Source organism: Chinchilla lanigera, unplaced genomic scaffold (assembly GCF_000276665.1).
Source record: "Chinchilla lanigera isolate Chin_1 unplaced genomic scaffold, ChiLan1.0 scaffold00032, whole genome shotgun sequence".
In the NCBI taxonomy this organism is placed as follows: Eukaryota; Metazoa; Chordata; class Mammalia; order Rodentia; family Chinchillidae; genus Chinchilla; species Chinchilla lanigera.
Window position 1 is genome coordinate 6,606,681 of NW_004955433.1, and position 20,902 is coordinate 6,627,582.

Below are 20,902 nucleotides of genomic sequence, written 5' to 3' on the forward strand. Positions count from 1 at the left end.
TTTTACATTTTTACATTTTTCATGCTTCTATTCCTGATCCCTTCTTTTTATTTATTTATTTATTTATGTATGTATGTATTTATTTATTTATGAGACAGGGTCTTGCTATACAGTTCAGGCTGACCTTGAATTCACTATGTAGCTCAGGCTGGCCTCGAACTCATGGTGGTTCTCTTCCCTCAGGCTCCCAAGTGTTGGGATTACAGACATGTGCCACCATGCCTGGCTTTTCTCCTATCTTTACTAGTATAACTGTTAAATGTTATGAATCCTTAGATCACCAACTCTATGCTATTACTGTTGAATACTGTTCTACTGTTACTGGAGGTAAAGTTCCATTCAGTAAATATTTACTGTAGACCCATATTTGGTTTGCCTTAGGGTTTTTGCTATAATCATTAATTTCTTTTCCATGATTAAGGGTGGTACATCACTAGTTCCTAGGGTATGTCAATATCCAATTTGTCTTTGATGCTATTATTCTTGTTGATTTTATTACTACAGCTAATGTGACACGGTGGTTGCTATCAACTGGCTTACTCTGTATGGCAATATCTGGATTGTTTTGGTGTCATTAACAATACTACAACCCATTCCCACAGAACTGGGTACTGAGCCAAATACACTGCAACACCCCCTCCCAAATAAACATGGGGATTTTGGGACAAGGCAAAGGACTATAATTAGGCATGCCCCCAAGGCACTGCTGAAAAGTAGACACTAAAGAAGTTTCCACACTAGGAGCAAAGTCTTCCACTATAATCTATGCAAGACTCAGCACAGAAAACAAAGAAACAAACAATAGAAACATGAGAAGAGAAGGCAAAAAAATGCCTCCCCAAACTCCCAACTGCCCCAAAGCCAATCCATGGGGCATCAAGAGTGAGGAAATAAAAAGCCACACAGCCAATTTGAAAAGATAACAGAGCAGATTTAAAAAAGAGATCAATAAGGTGCTTTGCTAGTTAAAAGAAGACAAAACTAAGCAGTTAATGATCCTAATAAACAAAACAATCAGCAAGTCTACAGAAGACACTATAAACAGCTGGATGAGCTAAACAAAGCAATGTAGAACACAAATGTCCTCAACAGAAAATAATTAAAGTCCATGAAAAGGGACAAAACAGAAATCTAGGAGATTAAAGATTCTATTGAAAGTGGCAACAGCAAACAATGTGAGGATAAGAGAGTCAGAACTAGAAGACAAGACTTATACTGATGACAAGTTAATGAGAGATACCTTAAAAACTATAGTAAAATATGAAAAAATGGATCCAACAGTTGCTAGATGATGCAAAGAAGGCTAATCCAATCTATTAACTGGAATTAGTGAAAAATCAGAAGACAGCACAAATGGAACAAAAAAAAAAATCTGTTTACAGAAATAATAACAGAAAAATTTCCAAATATGGGAAAAGAATTTAACCTACAAATAAATGAGGCATATAGAATTCCAAATAACCATGATTGAAAAAGAACTCCATGACACATCATAGTCAAAATCCCAAAAGTCCAACACAAGTACAGAATTTAAAAAGCTGTTAGGGTAAAGCAACAGACTGCTTATAGAGGAAAAGTCATTAGAGATACAGCAGACTTGTCAACACAAAATTTAAAGGTCAGGAGAGTGTGGAGTGAAGTGTTTCAAATCCTCAAAGAAAGCAACTTCCAACTCAGACTGATATATCTTACAAAATTATCTTTCAAAACTGAGAAATAAAGATATTTCCATGATAAAAAGCACTTAAAGAAATCCATGACACCAAACCACCACTTCAAAAATTTTTCAAGGAAATCCTGGAGATAATGAAGCTAACAATGACAAAAGGTCCAATAGAATGACTTTACCAGGTAGGGTGAACAATTAAGTAGAAGGGAGAGAAAGGGAATCAGCAACAGGAAAATAATGCAATGAAGAGAATAAATACATACCTTTTAGTAATAACTTAATGTGAATGGACTTAATTCCCCAATAAAAAGACAGAGATTGGCAGAATGGATCCATACACAAAATTAAATGTTATGTTGCATATAAGAAACACATAACCCCCCCCAAAAAGAAACACATAACTCCAAAAGAAATTTGTAGACTAAAAATCAAAGAACGGAAAACAATATTTTATGCAACAGGAACCCCAAAACAAGCAGGAGTAGCTATTCTATTTTCATACTAAGTCAACTTTAAGCCAAAACTGATCAGAAAAGGCAAAGGACACTATATATTGGTTAAGGGAATAATTTAGCAAGAAGAGCTAATAATTATAAATGTACATGCACCAAACAACAGGATACCCAACTTCATAAAACAAACACAATTGGACATAAAAGACCAGATAAATATCTATACAATTATAGTGGAGGACTTCAGAGTCCCACTGTTACAAATGAACAGATCAACTATACAAAAAGTCAACAAAAACATACCAGAGTTGAACCAAATCTCTGAGTAAATGGACATAATATATATCTACAGTGTTCTACCCAACAACACCATACACATTTATCTCAGCAGCACACAGAACTCTCTCTAAAATAGAACACATATTAGCCATTAAAGCATATACAAAGAAATCATAGTTCTACCATCATATTACCATATCATAGTGCAATAACACTAGAATTTAACAGCAAAGAAACAACAGAAATTATGCAACTACATGGAAAACAAGCAATATACTTTTGAATAATCAATAGGTCACTGAAGAAATCAAGGAAGAAATAAAACAGTTCACAGAGTTAAATGATAATGCCAGTACAACATTCCAGAACTTTTGGGACATATTGAAAGTAGTCCTAAAAGGAAAGTGTATAGCTGTGAATGCCCACATCAGAAAAATGGAGTGAGAACAAATAAATAACTTAATGGTACATCTGAAGATCTTAGAAAAACAAGAAAAATCCAAATCCAAAGCTACTACAAGGAAGGAAATTAAAAAGATCAGAGCAGAAATTGATGAAATGGAGACTAAAAATCAATACAAAGAACCAATGAATCAAAAAGAGCTGGTTCTTTGAAAGCATAAACAAAATAGAGAAAACCTCAGCTAATCTTACCAAAAAAAAGGAAAGAACTGTTGTAGCTTGTATCTAGATGTCTGCCCAAAGACTCATGTGGTCACAGTGGAGCTTTCTGGAGGTGGCTGGGTCTAGGGTGTATGATGCTGGGACTGATTCATGGTGCAATGATAGGATTAAGGCTGCCCCAATCTGGGTGTGACTGCTACTTGCCCTAAGGGTGGGTAGCCTGGATAAAATATAAGGGATAGAAAGAGGGATGCTGCTTGTCCCTTGTTCCTTGCTGCTTTTGCTGCCTTCTGAACTCTTTCTCCTCTGTGATGTCTATCTGCCATGCCACTGCTTTTAGAGCTAGACAACTACAGGCTGAAACCTCTATAATCTGTGAGCTAAATAAACCTTTCCTCTTTTAAGTCAGGTATTTTGTCTCAGTAATGAGAAAAGTAACTAAGATAAGACCCAGATCAATGCAATTAGAAATGAAAAGGGTGAAATCACAACAGACATTGTCAAAATACAGAGGATTTTTATTTTGCAAACCTGTACACCAATAAATTGGAGGATTCAGACTATATGGATAGATTCCCAGATATATATGAATTACCAAAACTGAACCAAGAAAGATATCAAAACCCTCAATTATCCAATAACAGGCAATGAAATCAAAGCAGTAAGAAACTGCTTTGTTAGTAAGAAATCTACCTACTAAGAAAAGCCCAGCTCCTGATGTAATCACTGCTGAATTCTTTTAAGGACTTCAGGAAAGCTCTAAGGCCAATACTCCTCAAACTCTTTAATGAAATTGAAAGGGAAAGAGAACTCCCAAAGGCATTCCTGGAAGCTAACATGATTCTGACTCCAAAACCAGACAAGGATCCAACCAAAAAGAGAACTACAGGGCAACCTCTTTAATGAACATAGAAACATGCAAAAATAAACATGCAAAACTCCTCAACAAGATACTGGCAAACAGACTGCAACAAATCCAAAAGATCATATGCCATGCAAGGATGGTTCAACATAGATAAATCAATAAAGGTAATATATCACATAAATAGAACCAAGGTCAAAAATCACGTGATCATCTCAACTGACACAGAAAAAGCCATTGACAAATTCCAACATCCTTTACTGATAAAAATTCTGAAGAAAGTAAGTATAAAAGGACCTCATCTCAATCTGATAAAAGCCATTTATGACAAACCTACTGGTAAATGAAAGCTTTCCTTCTGAAATCAGGAACAAGACAAAGATGTCCACTGTCACCATTTTGGTCAACATAGTCCTAGAAACATTAACTAGAGCAGTCAGGGAAGAGAAAGATAGAAAATAGATATCTATAGGAAAGGAAGAAGTCAAATTATCATTATTTGCAGATGACCTGACCCTCCATGTAAAAAACCCAAAAATCCTACCAAAAGACTCCTGAATTAATAACCAAATTTAGCAATGCAGCGGGCTACACAATGAACATGCAAAAATCAATAGAGTTCTTCAACATCAAGAATGAACACACTGGGGGGCTGGGGATTTAGCTCAGTGACAAAGCTCCTGCCTGGCAAGTGCAAGGTCGTGAGTGCGGTTCCTGGTACCGGAGAAAAACAAAAAAACAAAACAAAACAAAAAAAAGAATGAACGCACTGAGAATGAAAATAGGTAAACAATACTATTCATAATAACATCAAGAAAAATTAAATACTTTGGAATTCAACTAACCTGGGAAGTAAAAATCTCTACAACAAAAACTACAATACTCTGAAAAAGGCAATCAAAGAAGACATCACAAAATGGAATAATGCCCCCTGTTCCTGGACAGGCAGAAGCAATACAGTCAAAATAGCCATACTTTCAAAACTGTTATGCAGATTCAACACAGTCCCAATCAAAATACCAACAGCATTCCTCACAGATATGAACAATTCTAAAACAATTCTGAAATTCATAAGGAACCAGAAAAGACAGAGAATAACAAAAGTAACTCTATTTAACAAGAGCAAAGCAGGAGGCATTGCAATCCTGCACTTATTTTACTAAGCTACAGCATGTGGACCACTAGAAGAAGCAGAAACAACCCCAGGCACATTTATGTATTTGATCTTTGACAAAGGGGTCAAAAACATGTACTGGAGGACAGATAGCCTCTTTCATAAATGGTGCTGAGAAAGTTGGCTACCTACATGCAGAAGATTGAATTCAGACCTTCAACAGGTATGAAACCAGAATCAAAATAGATCAAAGATCTAAATGTGAAAACAGAAACACTTAATCTGCTGGAAAATAGAATAGGTAAAACTCTTGACAACATAGCCATGGGCAAGGATTTTCTGAGCAGAACACCAGCGGCACAAAAGGTAACACCAAGAATCAACAATGGGTGCAAATCAAATTAAAGAGATTCTGCACAATGAAGGAAACAATCAACAGAATGAAGAGACAATCTACAGAATGGGGAAAGTTTTTGCCACTTATATCTCAGACAGAAGATTCATATCTAGAATATATAAAGAGCTCAAAAACTTACATTCTCCAAAATAAAAGACCCAATCAAATATGGGCAACTGAAATGGATAGACATGTCTCAGAAGAAGTACAAGTGGCCAAGAAATATATTAAAAAATGTTCAATATTGCTGGCCATTAAGAGAAATGCAAATTAAAACAACACATTCCATCTCACCTCAGAAAGAATGGCTATCATCAAGAAATCAACCAATAACAAATGCTGGAGAGGCTACGGGGGGAAAAGATCCCTTCTACATTGTTGGTGGGAGTGTAAACTGTACAACCACTATGGAAATCAGTACAGCAATTCCTCAAAAAGTAGAAATTTCTTTTGACCCAAATATTCCCCTACTAGCTATCTTTCCAAAAGAGTTAAAGACATCGTATTATAGTGATACATGTACACCCATGTTTATAGCAGCATAATTCACAACAGCTGAATCTTGGGCACAGCCTGTATGCCTAGCAACAAATGTATGGATAAAGAAAATGTGGTACTTACACAAAATGGAGTACTATTCTGCCACACAGAAGGATAAACTTGAATCATGTGTAGGAAAATGGATGCACCTTGAGACCATAATGATAAGTGAAATAAATCAGAAATAAATCACAAGCTTAAATACTGCATAGTTTCCTTTACATGGAAAACCAAGGGGCTGGGGATTTAGCTCAGCGGCACAGCACCTGCCTGGCAAGCGCAACGTCATGAGTTCAATTCCCAGTACTGGGGAAAAAAACAAAACAAAACAAAACAAAACACAAAAAACAATACATGGAAAACCAAAAACAGAAATAAAGAGCAAAATATGAGATAGATAATAGGAAGTAGGGAGATCTTTTTCAAATGAGAAGAGGATCAGGAGATGGAGGGAGGGGGGAAGGGGATGAGATAAAGACCTGAGATCTATTACGTACATGAACCAACTCTCCAGAGCGAATGTAATTGTTACATAAGGCAAATATGCACTCATTAAAAAAAAAAAAAAACTGAAAAAACAAACCCTACTTAATAATTTTTTTTTTTTTGGTACCAAGAATTGAACTCAGGACCTTGCACTTGCCAGGCGGGCGCTGTACTGCAGAGCTATATCCTCAGCCCCCATATTTAATAATCTTGAAGAAAGTTTTGTTGGGAGAGTCTCAAAATAAGTCAAACAATTTTCAAGTATTCAAACACTAGGAGCTTAATAAATATGATTTTTTTTTTTTGGTGCTGAGAATTGAACTCAGGACCTTGTGCTTGACAGGCAGGTGCTGTACAGCTGAGCTTTGTTACCAGCCCAATTTTTTTACAAGGTATATACTTTCTAAGCTTCCACTTCTTTGGATTTCTCCAGTTTGGTTATGTGGAACTTAATCCTCATTCGAATTCAATCTCATATTATAGTTGGACCACAGCTGTTCACATGTGTGCTATGCTAGGCTGTAATTTCAGACACCGTTTCTTTCACCCGCACAGCTACTGAGCTGCTAGTCCACTCCTCTCTCCTCCTTCCAGATGCCCAGCATGAAAGGAAACAAGAAGAAGAAGAGAAGAGGGAGGGAGGGAGGCGGTGTGGATTAGCATGACAAATGCACTGTGTACGCTAACAGCAACACTGTATTTCATTAGGTCTTCGACTTAACACAATCTGCTTGCTACAGAAGATGAGCTGAATTAGTACAGAGACAAGTACACATCAGCCTAAATCGAGGAGAAGCCAAAAATAAACCACAATCAATCTGTCCACATTTAATGAACTTTCACGAGGAGCTGGAGTGATTGTGGGGTTCTGGCTCTCGGTGCCACAGTCTGTCCACAGCTGGAGAATAAAGAAAAGTGGATATATGAAACGGGCGGAGTCCCACATGTGGAAAAGTGAAGTCATACAGACTGAAGGCTCCCGTAACAGCAATAGTAGCTCTCCCTTGCGCTTTACTATTATTCTGCTTTACTTTGTATGGTCTGGACTCCAGGACTTTATTTATGTGCAATGGGGTGGAATTACATTTGCCAGGGGAAAAATGATATTTATTGTTTTTTGTCATATATACAAGTACAATTTTCCCCAATGTCTACTTGGAAAGCTTAAGCTTAAAATACTTTTAATATCATGTTACTCATTTGAGTCTTTATAATGAGAAGATACTTTAAGATGGCCTCTAATGAAGCTCTCCATTAAATAGAATTGAATGCAAAAAGCTAGGAAAAAGCCAGTTAAATGTTCAGGAAAAGGTATGGTTTAGGGGGGAAAATGGCTCTAAAACCATGGGTAACATTATGGTAGAGTGATACACGAATACTCAAGTTTATAGAGGAACAATTCAAAATAGCTGGATCTTAGAAGCAGCTTACACGGCCATCAACAGACAAATAGACAAGGAAAATGTGGCATTTGTCCACAAGGGAGCACTACTTTGCCCTGAAGGAGAACTTGAGTCACTTGCAGGAAAAGGGATGTATCTGGAGACCATATTGCTAAGTGAAATACTGGCTTTAGTTTTTTTGTTTTTTTTTGGTACCAGGAATCAAACTCAAGACCTTGCACTTGCCAGGCAGGTGCTGTGCTGCTGAGCTATATCCCCAGCCCTGCTAAGTGAAATATCTTACATGAGAAACCCAAATTATAAATAAAATGCAAAATAAAAGATAACAAGAAGTAGAGAGAGACATCTTTCTCAAATGGGCAGGGCACTAAGATGGTGGAAGAGCAGAGCAAGAGGAGGGGAAGAGGGTGAAAAAAGGCATGAAGTGGTGAAATGTCCATGTGCCACCTCCCCACAAGAAATGTAAACACGTAATAATGAAGGTAAGTTTTGTATAAACTGGGCAAATGAAAAGGTCCTCCTCAACTTATGGTGGGGCTGCGTTCTGACAAATCCTTTATACGTTTAAAATACTGCAGGTCAATGGTGCATGGAACCCCCAACCTCTGGAGTCTGCTACATGGTGCTGGTGACACACTGCCGGGCACTGCAACACAGTGCTACTGCGCAGTGCAGCCAGGGAAAGCTCAACGGCCACCCCGCTAAGCATGGCTTCTGATGAACACGTGGCACTTACACCACCATGAAGTTGAACCACGAGGCTGGGGAGGGCGTTTGGGGAAGGGACTGTGCCAGTGAGGAGACAGGCTGGGCCAGGCGAGTGGTCACGAAGGGCCACGAGACAGGACCTGGATTCAGATTGTGCTTGGCCTTGAATGAGAGACCAGCAACTTCAAAGTGGGCCCAAGAGTAAGGAGAGGTGTGGGGGCCCCTGGATGGGGAAGATCTTAAGGTAGCAGGCAGGAAGATGACACAGGCAGGAGGCAGGGAAGCCAACATGGAAACTGCTATAGTGTTCTCCATGCCATCGTGATTACTAATGACATAGATTAAAAATCTACAATGCTTACAAATTCTCTAATTTATCTGAAAGCAGGTGCAGTTCCAGGCTGGGGCCCCTCAAGCTCGCGCTTCTCTAGAACCTCCTGCTTTGCCTCACCTGATCACCTGGGTCATTAAATGGGTCTAGGCGAAAGTCACACTAGCTGGCTTTTGGAAATGTGAAGCAAATGTAACAGAAAATGCCCCTACCCCCGGCCAATACACTTCAGTTTCTCAGTTGTCCAGGTAACAGTTCCTGTTCCAGTTCCGGTTGCTTCTGCCTCTTAGAAATGGCTGGTCACTGTGACCAATCAGTGCCCATCAACATAAATAAATCTGCCTCCAAATCCCGGATGTCCTTTAGGTGCTTCTGCTTGCCATTGCACAGAAAGGAATCACAGCTTCCTGCAGGTCTACCAAAGTTGACAATGGCCTAAGAATGGTAATGGAAAATTCCAGAAATAAGCAGTACATAGATTTTAAATAACACTTATAGGATAGTGTTATAATTGTTCTATTATTAATATCAGTTGTTGTTAATGTCTTACTGTGCCTAATTTACAAATTAAACTATGATAGTCATGTATATATGGGAAAAACATATATTCCGTGTTTTTCCTGTACTGTTTGGGGCTATCTTGTTTCCAGACTCTCCTCCACTGGGGGTCCTGGTAAGACCTGCAGATAAGGGGGAAATATTGTACCGCACAGTCCACCCCACGGCTGGGAAGACTTTGTGAAATAAATGTCGTGTGAGCAGCACTCTGCAAACCCCGATGTGCTGTATGCATGACCTCGTGAGTGAGGGACATCTCCTCCTCGAAGCCCTGGGACACAGGTTCTGTCCTCTATGCTCACAGATACCCACAGCGTTAACGCGCCCAAAGCCACACGACTGGGAATGCTAGGGCCAGAATAGACCCAGGGGTCTAACTCAGGACCTGTGCTCTTAACACTACACTGTTATGCATCCAACTTGTTCTTCCTAACAACCCAGGAAGCAGGTAAGATGATACTTATTTGGTCAGCAAATATTTAGAATCCTTTCCTGCGGGGGTCCCATCCCACATACTGAATTTCCAAGTAATGTGTGAGTCGCAGTCCTTATTCTCAAGGGCCTAAGTCTACAGGACAAGACAGACAAGTAAGTCCGCATTTTACTGATGAAAACCAGCAACTCTAAGCCTAATTAAAATAACTTATCCAAGCACACAGCCAGTATGGAAGGTGATGAAGCTGAGACTTAAAGGCTGCTATTGCATTTGCAACTCGAATGCTTAGTCCAGGCAATGTTACTTCTTTTTCAGGACTACTAACCAAAAGTAAAAGTTAAAAAGCCCAACAAGGTCAAAACCAGGACTACCTAGTCTAGACCAACTTACGCAGAATCTGATCTTACAAGAAGAAAACGTCAAAGTAAGAAGCTGTGACTCTGAGACGCAGTCATACAGACTACTTGTGCCAATAAAGCACACACAGGTGCCATAGTAGAAAAACACATCACTTCAAATGTGAACTATCCTGTCATCAGGAAATATCTGTGTTGAAAGTATTTTATATACTTTGGGTAAACCTGTGAGATTGGGCTACTTCTCTAAAAAAATAAAAATCCAGAGAAAATCTTGTGGGCTGAGAAGCTAGAGAAGGCCACAATCAGTTCAATTCCACAGTGATTTTACTATATTTCACCGAATATGGTGGCACACACCTGTAATCCCAGCATTCAGGAGGCTGAAACAGGAGGACTACAGTGAGCTCGAGGCCAGTCTGGGCTACATAATGAATTCAAGGTCAGTGTGAACTCACACAGGGAGCTTCTATCTCAAAAAAAGCAAGACAATCAGTATCCCATGTTTCCTTCCTCTTTAGCTACCTAAGAATAACCCCCCTACCGGGCCACACCGCCTGCAAGGTTTGCCTTACCAGGTCTGGACACTGTGTCAGCTCTCTGGTGCGCCATCACTGTTTGAACACCATGTCCACCAGGGCCCACATGGAGCCGGTAACATCAAGTTCAGAAGGGACCACAAATCAGCTCTGCCTACTCTGCTGCTTGAATGTGGCACCCAGGGCCACCCCAGTGGCAGATCCTTCCACTCTTTTTTTATTCCTCTTGATGGAGGCCAAGCACACTTAGTGTGAGCAGCTTTCGTAGGACCTGATGCTGGTCACACGGGCTCTTCCGCCTTAGACAGCTCCTATCCCAGCCTGGCAAAGTGGCGAATCCCAGGAAGAGAGGTTTGATCACAGGGAGCTGCCAGGCCTACGACAGAGGCTAGCAGGTATTTACCAAATCTGAGCCCAGCACAGGAGGGTCTAGGTCCAGCGCCCTCAAGCAAGGACAAGGACCCGAGTTCACTGGCCTCCTGTGAATATTTAATTTCTGTTCAACAGTACTTGCTTGTGAACTATTTTAAGGTCATGATACTGTCCACGCGAGGGGTCGCAGTCATGGAATGGGGGCCTCAGCTGAGTCTTTCCCCGGCTTCCCCAGCCTCCGCTCTGGCACCCGGAGCCCTGAATCACAGTGGCCCCAACTGCAGCGCGGGCCCGCTGGTGGAGCATGTTCTCGAAGACCCCGGCTCCTCTGCACGATGCTCTGTTCACAGCATATGTGCCACTCACTGTGCTACTTCCTTGCCTCCTGTGGGCCCTCGTCTGACCTGATGCAAAGCTGTCTCTGGGCAGAGTCACTGTGTGTCTTGTTCACTGCTCTCCCCACACCCTGGCCAGGGCTGCACACAGCAGCACCTCTTCGGCATACCCGCTAGATTCAGGGATGAGTGAAAAAACGAAGGACGGTCAGAATCAGGATGTCCCATCAAGGTTGCTAAGGCTTAGATGTTCACCATAGCTAAATTATGGAAGCAGTGTACGTCCCCATCAACAGACAGATAAAGAAAATGTTTCTTTTCTACACAGCAGAGTATTACTCTGCCATAAAGAAGGACGAATGTGAGTCTTTCTAGGAAAATGGATGAGTTGTGACCATAATGTTGTTTCTCCTCTGTGAGAGACTCAAAATAAAAACAATTTAAAGAGCAAAATAAAAGTGAGATGTAGGACACAGGGAGGTGGACTTTGTGGAACTAGGAAGGGGACGGGGAGGAGAGAGACAGAGGGCTGGGAGGGCGAGGGAAGTAAAATCAACCAACATGCAGTATGTGTGCGTACCAGCTCCCCAAGGTGAACACAATCAGTAGGTATAACACACACCAATTAAAAGAAGAAAGCAGCTAGGACAGAGCCATCTTGTGGTGCTCAGTTTTTGAGGGACCTTTCAGCTAGGGCCTCCTGCAGGCCGTACTGCATCCTCTTTCAATCACTTTCCCCTGCGTCTCGTGATTATTCCTGATCCCTCAGGGATCCACGCAGCTGTCACGGCCTCTGGAAAGGCCGGGGCCCAGCCAGCCTGGCTGCCTCCTTTCTGGGTGCTCCCAAGTGCCCCACGATTCTGCTGTTAAATCACTGCACTCTGTGAGGAGAACCGAGACCGAGAGGCCTCTCGCAGACGCACAATGGGCTCCCATAAGTGTTTTCTGAATGCATAAATGGAGAGCATTGGACCTGGGAGCCGCAGGAGCCTGTATTCCTCTTTTTCTGTAATACACAAGCTGGAATTTGGGCCCCACTGGGCAAGCGGGTCCTTGTTGCTATAGCAACCAAACGGGAACCTGGCTCAGTCCCTAACACCAAGATAAACCATAGTTTTCTGGTTTCAGATGGAGGGCTGTGATGCCAGGCCAGAACATGGCTGCCTGGCCTACCCAGGATGCTCCTCAGCCAGGGCAACGCAATGGAGTCATCTGGGGAGCTTTGTACAAAGTTCACTGGTGATGGCGCACACCTGCAATCCCAGCACTCTGGGAAGCTGAGGTAGGAAGATCACAAGCTCAAGCCTAGCGTGTGTAATTTAGTGACTCAGTGAGAACTTGGCTCAAAGTAAAAAATAAAATAAAAAGGGGTGGGGATGTAGCTCAGTGCAAAGGCCCGAGGTTCAATCCCCAGTAGTTAAAAAGCAAGTCTGCTCTCGGGGTCCTTCTCATCCCAAAGATTCTGATTTAATTGGCCTAGGGTGAGGCTCCATTTCTACAACCCTTCAGTAACTCTGCAGTGCAGCCAGGGTTGAAACCCTTCCCATCACCAGGCTGGCTTGTGGTGCTGTCCAAGGTAGAGCTCATCCAGACTCTGCACGCGCTGTGCAAGGCCGGGCGTCTGTTCAGAGGGTGAGCGAAGAGCACAAGTCACATAGTTGTTCATTGGATGGGGGAAACCACACCGTCTTGTTCAGTCTGAAACTGTGCTGTCCAGTTACCACCTAAGGGTAGTACAATGTGAATTAACCAAACTTAAAAACTCGGTTGGTAAAGAGCCAGAGAATAGACAATGCCAGTGTATGGGCCAGGTGTCCTTGGTCCTGTTACTTTACTCTTGGTGGTGGTGGAGAGCAGTCACGTGCAGTATGAAAAAAGATGTGGCTAGGTTCCAGTAAAACACATTTATAACACTGCTGACCTCTGCCCTAAGCCAATCAAATGCCCAAAGACTGAAAAAAGTGAGTACTACAATTTCTACACTGTGACAGTGATTTAAGAGGAAAGAGAAAGTAAATATGCAACAAGCAAGCCAATCAGAGCTGGATGAAGCTGAAATGAGCCTTAAGGCATAACGTCAGAGTCAGGTTAAGTCTGCCTGGATAAACACCATGTCAGAATAAATGTAAAATATTCATAGACTGAAAGCCAAATGGAGTCCAATCCTTTTGTGATAGATGCAGTCATGCCAAGACTTTATGAAAAGAATTATGTGACTTCCAAAGGCTTTTTCTAGCTCTTAGATACTCAGTAGGAGAGCAGTTACCGTGCGGAACAATCATCTCTAATTTCCCATGTGAAAAAATGAGTTAAAGCCTGTGTTATGAATAAGAAGGAAGTAACAATGATAAAAAGTCATGCCAAGCCTGAGACTATGCTGGGGACTTCATGAATACAGTCCCACAGCTCACAAAGAGCAACTTTTTTTCCTTTCTTGATACAGGATCTTGCTACGTAGCTCAGGTTGGACTAGAACTCATGGCAATTCTCCTGCCTCAGCCTCAAGTGCTGGGATTGCACACATGTGCCACCATGGGCAGCTCAAGAGCAACATTTCTGAACAGCTGTGTCTGTGGCTCTGTAAGCAGATGCTGTTCTGGGCCAGTGGCCTGATCTTAACAGAAACCATGTTTCCCTATTGGATCATAACTGCATCCTTTCTGCAAACCAGCTAATGAAAACTTTTGTCTTAAGGGTCTCATGCACATAACCAAAGTTTCAGGATGAAGTAGCAGCCCATTCCTTTTCACAGAGATCCATTCATGCCACATATAAGCTAAAATTAAAATGAAGAAATACAAAGTGCCACCGCAGAGATAACCAGCCTTCTCAGGCACAACTGGATCAGCTGCCAGAGTTGCAAGAGAAAAATATGGTACTTTTGTTGTCATTGACAAGACTGGACATTTTTTCAACACACCATACTTTCGAGGTCTAGTGTATGTGAGGCCATAATACCCCAAAGGAAGGAGTACTGTCTCCCTTAATACAGTACTCCTGCTGCTGCAGCTAGGTATGTATTTTTTTGTTTGGTTGGTTTTTTTCTTGTTTTTTTTTTTTTTCCGGTACTGGGAATTGAACTCATGACCTTGCGCTTGCCAGGCAGGTGCTGTGCCGCTGAGCTAAATCCCCAGCCCATTTTTTGGGTTTTTTTTTTTTTTTTTGACTAGCTATATTTTAGTTAAGCTTCTATGTAAAGATACTTTAGTTTCAGTGAAACTAGAATTTAGAACTTCTAAGAGGTACAGTTCCAAGAGAAACTCCAGGACAGTTCCATTACTGATCTCTTCTTATTTTAATTTACAAACACTCCTAGCTCAGTAATATTTCTATTTCTATTGTTTTACAGGGATATCAACATTTCAAATCAGCTTCCTGTCACTTATGAGTTAGTAGTCAAAAAATAATTTAGAAGACTTTTATTGGCTAGCAAAGTTTTTTAAAAATATAGCACCCATTCAAGCTAATACAGTTTTAATTTATGTTTTAAAATTCCCAATTCATGCCATTTAAAATGTTTCTTTGGTAGGTAAGCCACCATAAATATTAAAAAATGAGAAATCTACTATGCTAAAAATGAAATGTTTGAATAGGAAGGTTATGCTATTTTTGGAGACATTTATGTTTACATTTAGTTGATTATCATTATAACTCATTACAACTACTTCAGAGTTAAATGACACCGATTAAACTGTAGGCTAATCTCTTCTACTGCCATAGCTAAGCACAATTACTTCTTAAGCTTTGTCTGCATTTGTCTAAAAGTATTTCATGATTTCCATGCTTCTCAGTGACAGTTCACCTGCCAGCTTTGATTGGCACAGTGTCCACAGAGATAGGAGATTCTGCAGCCTTGGCCAACATCTGAGGACCTGAAGGATTTGCGGTGTGTCAGCCTCTGGGGTTTTTAAAGAGGGAAAGTAAGGTAACAGCACACTGCGACTCTTCCAATCTACCTGACGGAGGATAAGGGATCACTTGTATTTACTTTGACCTTTTAGAAACTGAAATCTACTCCCCAAAATGAAATTAGTTATACTTTTTAGATTGTTGGAGGGGGGTGTCCAGCCTGAATTTTATGACATTTCATTTTATATTAAATTCTTAAGGCAACATTGCTATTCATTCATTCACTCATTCATTTTGTTGTGGTGGTTGTAGTGTCAGTCTTGAGGGTCAAACCCAGGTCCTCAGGAGTGCTAGCACGTGACCTTCCACTAAGCTAGACCCCCAGCTATTCTAATTTATTTTATTACAATATGTCACGGAGGGCTGCGGGTGCAGTGCAGTGGTAGGATGTGTGCCTGCCATGCACAAGGCCCTGGGTTCACACTCGTGCTGCAAAACTTTAAAAAATTAAACAACAAAAACAAAACAGAGGAGAAAGCAAAAGATTCACTCAACACACTGGCACGCAGCTCTGCGACCATTCCAAAATATGTCCTGGGTCAATTACAGGCAGGAAGTGATTTGAAACGACAAATAATTTAGGATATAGCAAAAAGCGGGGACTAGGAGGTGCAGTATTATCTCTTAGAGCCCTTGTCACTCTCTGCTACAAACCAGTGTGCAGAAGTTAGGAAGCGGCTGTGGCGGGGAGGCAGACACCCCTGCAGGCACAGCTGGTCACTAGGCTCCAGGCTATTCATGTTTCTCTGGGCATGAGGCCTCCTTTCCAAAGGCAGGACCCACAGAGACTCTCGCGTGCTGCAAGCTCGGTTCAGCCTCAGCGTGCAATGACTCCCCTCTCACTCCCCAGGCATCGTGTTACACAGAACAGAAGCACTGTCAGCTCATTTCTGCATCTGCACAGTGCTGTACAAGGTCTAAGCGTCCCAAGCCTGCAGACCCCATCTGCGTGATGCTATCATGTTGCGATATTCGATGTGGGGTGGTTGAACACGTGATCTGGCCTGTGAGCTGCTCGAGTTCAGATTCTGCCTTCACTACTCACTGGAATGTAGTCCTGCAGGACAATGGCAATGCCTAAGTCCAAGGACTGTCATGAAAAAGAGAGTAATACACTAGAGCCCTTGGCATGGAGCAGTTGGTCAGCACGGATCATTGCGAGCCACTACCTGCCTTAAATCAATGTTTCCCGAAGTGGGTCCCAGCCTAGTTTCACAGGCAATGACTCAGTATACACACATACACTTATATAATGATAACACGAATAATGAACATGAGTATTTAACTCTGCCTAACACACACCGCGGTGTGCAGAATCAGGATTTAAGTCCAGAGGTCCTGTTTCATTGGTGCTCATAACCAGAACTTTCCACTGCCTTGGCTTTATTTCTGTTATGCATGGAGGAACCAAAAATTTCATCAGCTGGGCGTGGTGGTACACACCTGTAATCCCAGCACTCGGGAGGCTGAGGCAGGAGGATCATTGTGAGTTCAAGTCCAGCCTGAGCTACACAGTGAGCTCAAGGCCAGAATGAACTGCATAGTGAGACTCTGTCTCAAAAAGAAATTTTTTTTTCATCAAACACTAGAAACCCTCATTAAGAAAGATGCACAGAGACTACTTCTATTCTATGCCACATTGTTTCATAAGGAAAATACTGGTCCTACTCTGTTAAATTGATTTCAAGACCCAAGACCTACAGTTTGAAAAGTACTATGGTGTTGTATGAAGAATTTTTTTGGAAAATACCAACAAGGATAAAAGGCTAACTATATGTACTTCACTTCAGAGGCTTTACCATACTGCCAGATCGCATGGAACATTTCTTAAATTTATTCAAGTCCCCATCACCTTGTGGTGTAGACAGGACTTTGGGAAATGTCACCCTAGGGGATTAATACCGTTAGGGCAGAGACAATGTTGTTATTTTACCCTGTATCTTAATTAGTACACCAAACACATTTGACAAATGTCTAAATAACATCCCTTCCCAGGGGAGGGGACCCTCCAGGACCTGAACTGTGTCCTGGAGAGGCATTCGAGTGCCCTTTGCCAGGTGAAAAGGGTCACTCACCCCAAGAACCAGGAGAGGTAGCATCCTGTGAAACAACCTCATTCAAAATGTGTCCCTCTATCAAGCCAAAATACTGGTCTTACTCACAGCAAATTAGCTAAAAATGGAAACAACATGGTAGATACTATATCAAATTCCATCTTAATAATTTTACAAAAAAGAATGGTGGGTTATGTTGTAAAGTGGATTTAGTAATCGGCAGGCTGGACTGAGCAAGGGGATCTGGGTCTGAGACTCAAGAGAAAGAAACCAGACTGAAAGGCCCAGGAAAGCAAGGCGTAGGCCTTTGGCTGTCCCAGAGCCACAGGTACCCGTAGGTGATCAGCTGCTCGGAGGGTCTCTGGGTGTCAGCGGATGGAGGGAGATGGCTGTGTGCAAGCAGCTACTTCCTGTGTTTCTCCCAGTCTCCCTTCCCCACCTTGGAAAGTGAAAAAGTGCAGAAACCAGCTTGAAGAATAAGTGGCCTCTACCTGTACAAAAGAGCAAACAATACTCAAGTTCATGAACAGGAGGCCAAGCAGCCAACCACCCTCTCCCATGCTTATTCTGCAGCTAGCCGATATGGAAATCAGAAAGGAAAACCCCATGTTCCGAGAGCAGAGTTGAATGTCAGCATAAGCACCTTCTTCAGAGCAAGTGCTTTTCATCAAACAGGGTAACTGAGTCAAACCTCAGTTCCCAGTACTATCAATGCCAATTCTATTTCCTTCTAATTAAAGGATCACTGCCGTGTAGTGCCACAGGAAACAGGGAAGGAATTTGCAGTGGCACTGTGCCATAGGATAGACACTAACCCCATGTGGCCATTTAAATTAATTAAAGCTATATAAAGTAAAATTCAGTTCCTCAGGTGCACCAGCCATGTTTCAAGTGTTCAGTAGCCACGTGTGACACATGGCTACGGTAACAGGTTATAGAACACTGCTACACTGTAGAAAATTCTACTGGACAGCACAAATGCTAAAAAGGAAACTGTTCATTTCTCACTTGGTAAAGGAGCTGCAAGCCCTACCTACTAACCCTTCTGTGGCTTGGGGCAGTGTGGGGGTGAACTTGGAGGTAATTACCAAAAATTCCATTTTCACCTCAAAATATCATTTCAACTTCCCTGTCTAAAAATCTCTTGAAATTAAGACTTTTCATTGCCACAAGACATTTTTTAAAATCTAAACATCAGGAAATGTTATCTGGTGATAACTTGCTAATGTTCCAATCATTTATGTGCTAGACTGAAAGTGATTAGAACAACTGAGTATAAAAAAATTATAAAGATACATGGCCCTATAAGCTCTGCAAAGAAAAGTTTAAACTAAGTAGGGGCACACTTCTGTTTTATCCTTGAGATAGGAAAATACTTGTTACACAACTTGGTCTACTCCTTTTGTGAACTTTCATGAACTTATAGCCAGATGCAGCTACACATGGACTTGTAGCTTGTTTGAGGGATTTAGCACAAATCTCATTTGTGCGTCACAAGAGCCTAATCACTGCTGTAGTACTAATTCTGAGTGCTGTACATTTGTCTCCGGAAGGGGAAGACTGCCAGGTAATACATTATCTTGTCAGGGCTTGTCTTACTTAATTGGTTACTGAAGTGATCCCAATGGTTGGATTGCCGTGACACCAAATGGCCAAAATATGGGGGGAAAGGCCTTTCCTCTCCATGATCCCTGGCTGCCCCGCCAATCTAGCTGCTGCACTGCAGAGGTGTGGACCACCGGGGAACAAAGAGCACAGAGCAGTGTCTTCTCTCACCACAATCAGGAAGCAGGCAATCCCAGCACAAAAATCGCCCTACCAGGTCGTCGTACACACAGCACTGGTAACAAGGCTAAATACAAAGGCATTATAATGCTCATGCCCAAAAAGTACTCCACGGAGCAAATCATCTCCCTCCCACAGCAATTTATGAAAGGGATCTGATGAGACATACATAAACTAAGCAACTGCTGTGAAGATATTGTAAAGCCAATTTCTAACATCCAGACTGCATTCAGCTAATGGCAGCTAATAAACATGCATTTTTCAAATACTTTAATATGCTTGCTGAATGTCATAACATTTGTCAATTTGTCATTATTGTTAGCAAAAACACATTTTTATTTACCGGGTCCAGTTTGTGAGTGTCCAACTTGCAAAACATTTACTTAAAAATGTATAAATAAAGGACACAGCATTAAATTTCCTATGTTTATGCCTCGAAGATTAAACTCACAGTTCTAGTTCATTAAGAGATGACAGCTATGGTTAATCTGGGAAACAGCGTCTCCAGGAGACAGGCAAGAAAATGTTTAGGGTTTAAAACATGAGAGCTGAAAGAAACGGTTCAGTTCTTTGATCTGCAAATATCACATATATGAGCCCAACAATTTTCCCTTGAAAGAGAAAACTTTAAGTAGCTCAATTTATTAACTGCTATCGTGAAGTTTATATAGCCACATTTCCTACCCTTTGATGAACTGCAGCCCAGAAAAGAGTAACGGTCCTGCATTAGCAAAATCTGCCTTCCATTCAGAGAACAGAAGAAGCAGAATCTAATACTGTCCTTAGGCTTTGTTATCATAAGAGATCCAAGAGCTGTTTTGTTCCGCGCTGGTTCTTAATCTAGCATTACTATAGTTGGTTCCCAACTGGACCACACACCAGGATGTCAGAATGGGACTCTCGGCTTCCACTGCACCCCTCCACCGGGCTATGCTGTCACATCTGTGGTCACAACCATGGCTCTGCCGCGGCCAGGACAAACCTGACCGAAAAGACCAGGGAAGTGTTCGGGATATAATAAAGTGCATAGAGGAGAGGGAGGACGGGAGAAGGAAGAGCAGGGCAAAAAAGCACCTGCATTTTAAAATGTGGAGTCCTGCTTTCTCCCTTTCATTCATTTAAGCAGGATAAAACCACTAAACATGGGTGAGCCCTTGTTTAGAGCTGTCTCCATCACCCAACGCTGATCACGGCTCTCCCCAAGAGAGGACCGGAGCCCTCGGTATCCCTAGCGGTGGCCTCCCGAACCCGAGCACCCCGTTCCTCTCGGCGTGCGCGCCCGGGAGGCAGCGGCTCAGCGCGCGGGCCCGGGTGCAAGTTGCGCCTCCTCCAAGACGCCTGCCAAGCCCCAGCGGGCGCGGAGCGGCCGGGGTCGGGAGGTTGCGTCCCCCTTCAGCGGAGCGCTGGGCGCCGCGGGGACACCTGTCACGGGGCGGCGCGGCAATGCGGTGGCGGTGGGACCGGGATCGGGACGCGCGGGGAGCAGGGGCTGCGGCTAGGCTGGGGCTCGGCGGCGGCGCGCTCGGGAGCACGAGCTCGCGGGCTCGGGGACCTGGAAACCTGGAGGACCTGGGATCCCGCCGGAGCCGAGAGGGGTGGGGGTGCCCCGCAGGCCCGCGCTCCTGTCCCACTCCGGGCGCGACGCCCCCTGGCTGCGCGGCGGCCGGGGCGGAGGAGCGGGGAGAGGAGGGGG

At 42.5% G+C, this 20,902-nt stretch overlaps 1 protein-coding gene across 1 annotated transcript in view; it reads right to left on the bottom strand.

Annotated features, from left to right (window-relative positions):
* Positions 1–20,902, bottom strand: part of Tmem150c (transmembrane protein 150C) — a 67,898-nt gene that overhangs the window by 46,053 nt on the left and 943 nt on the right. The gene's annotated exons all lie outside the window — the stretch shown is intronic.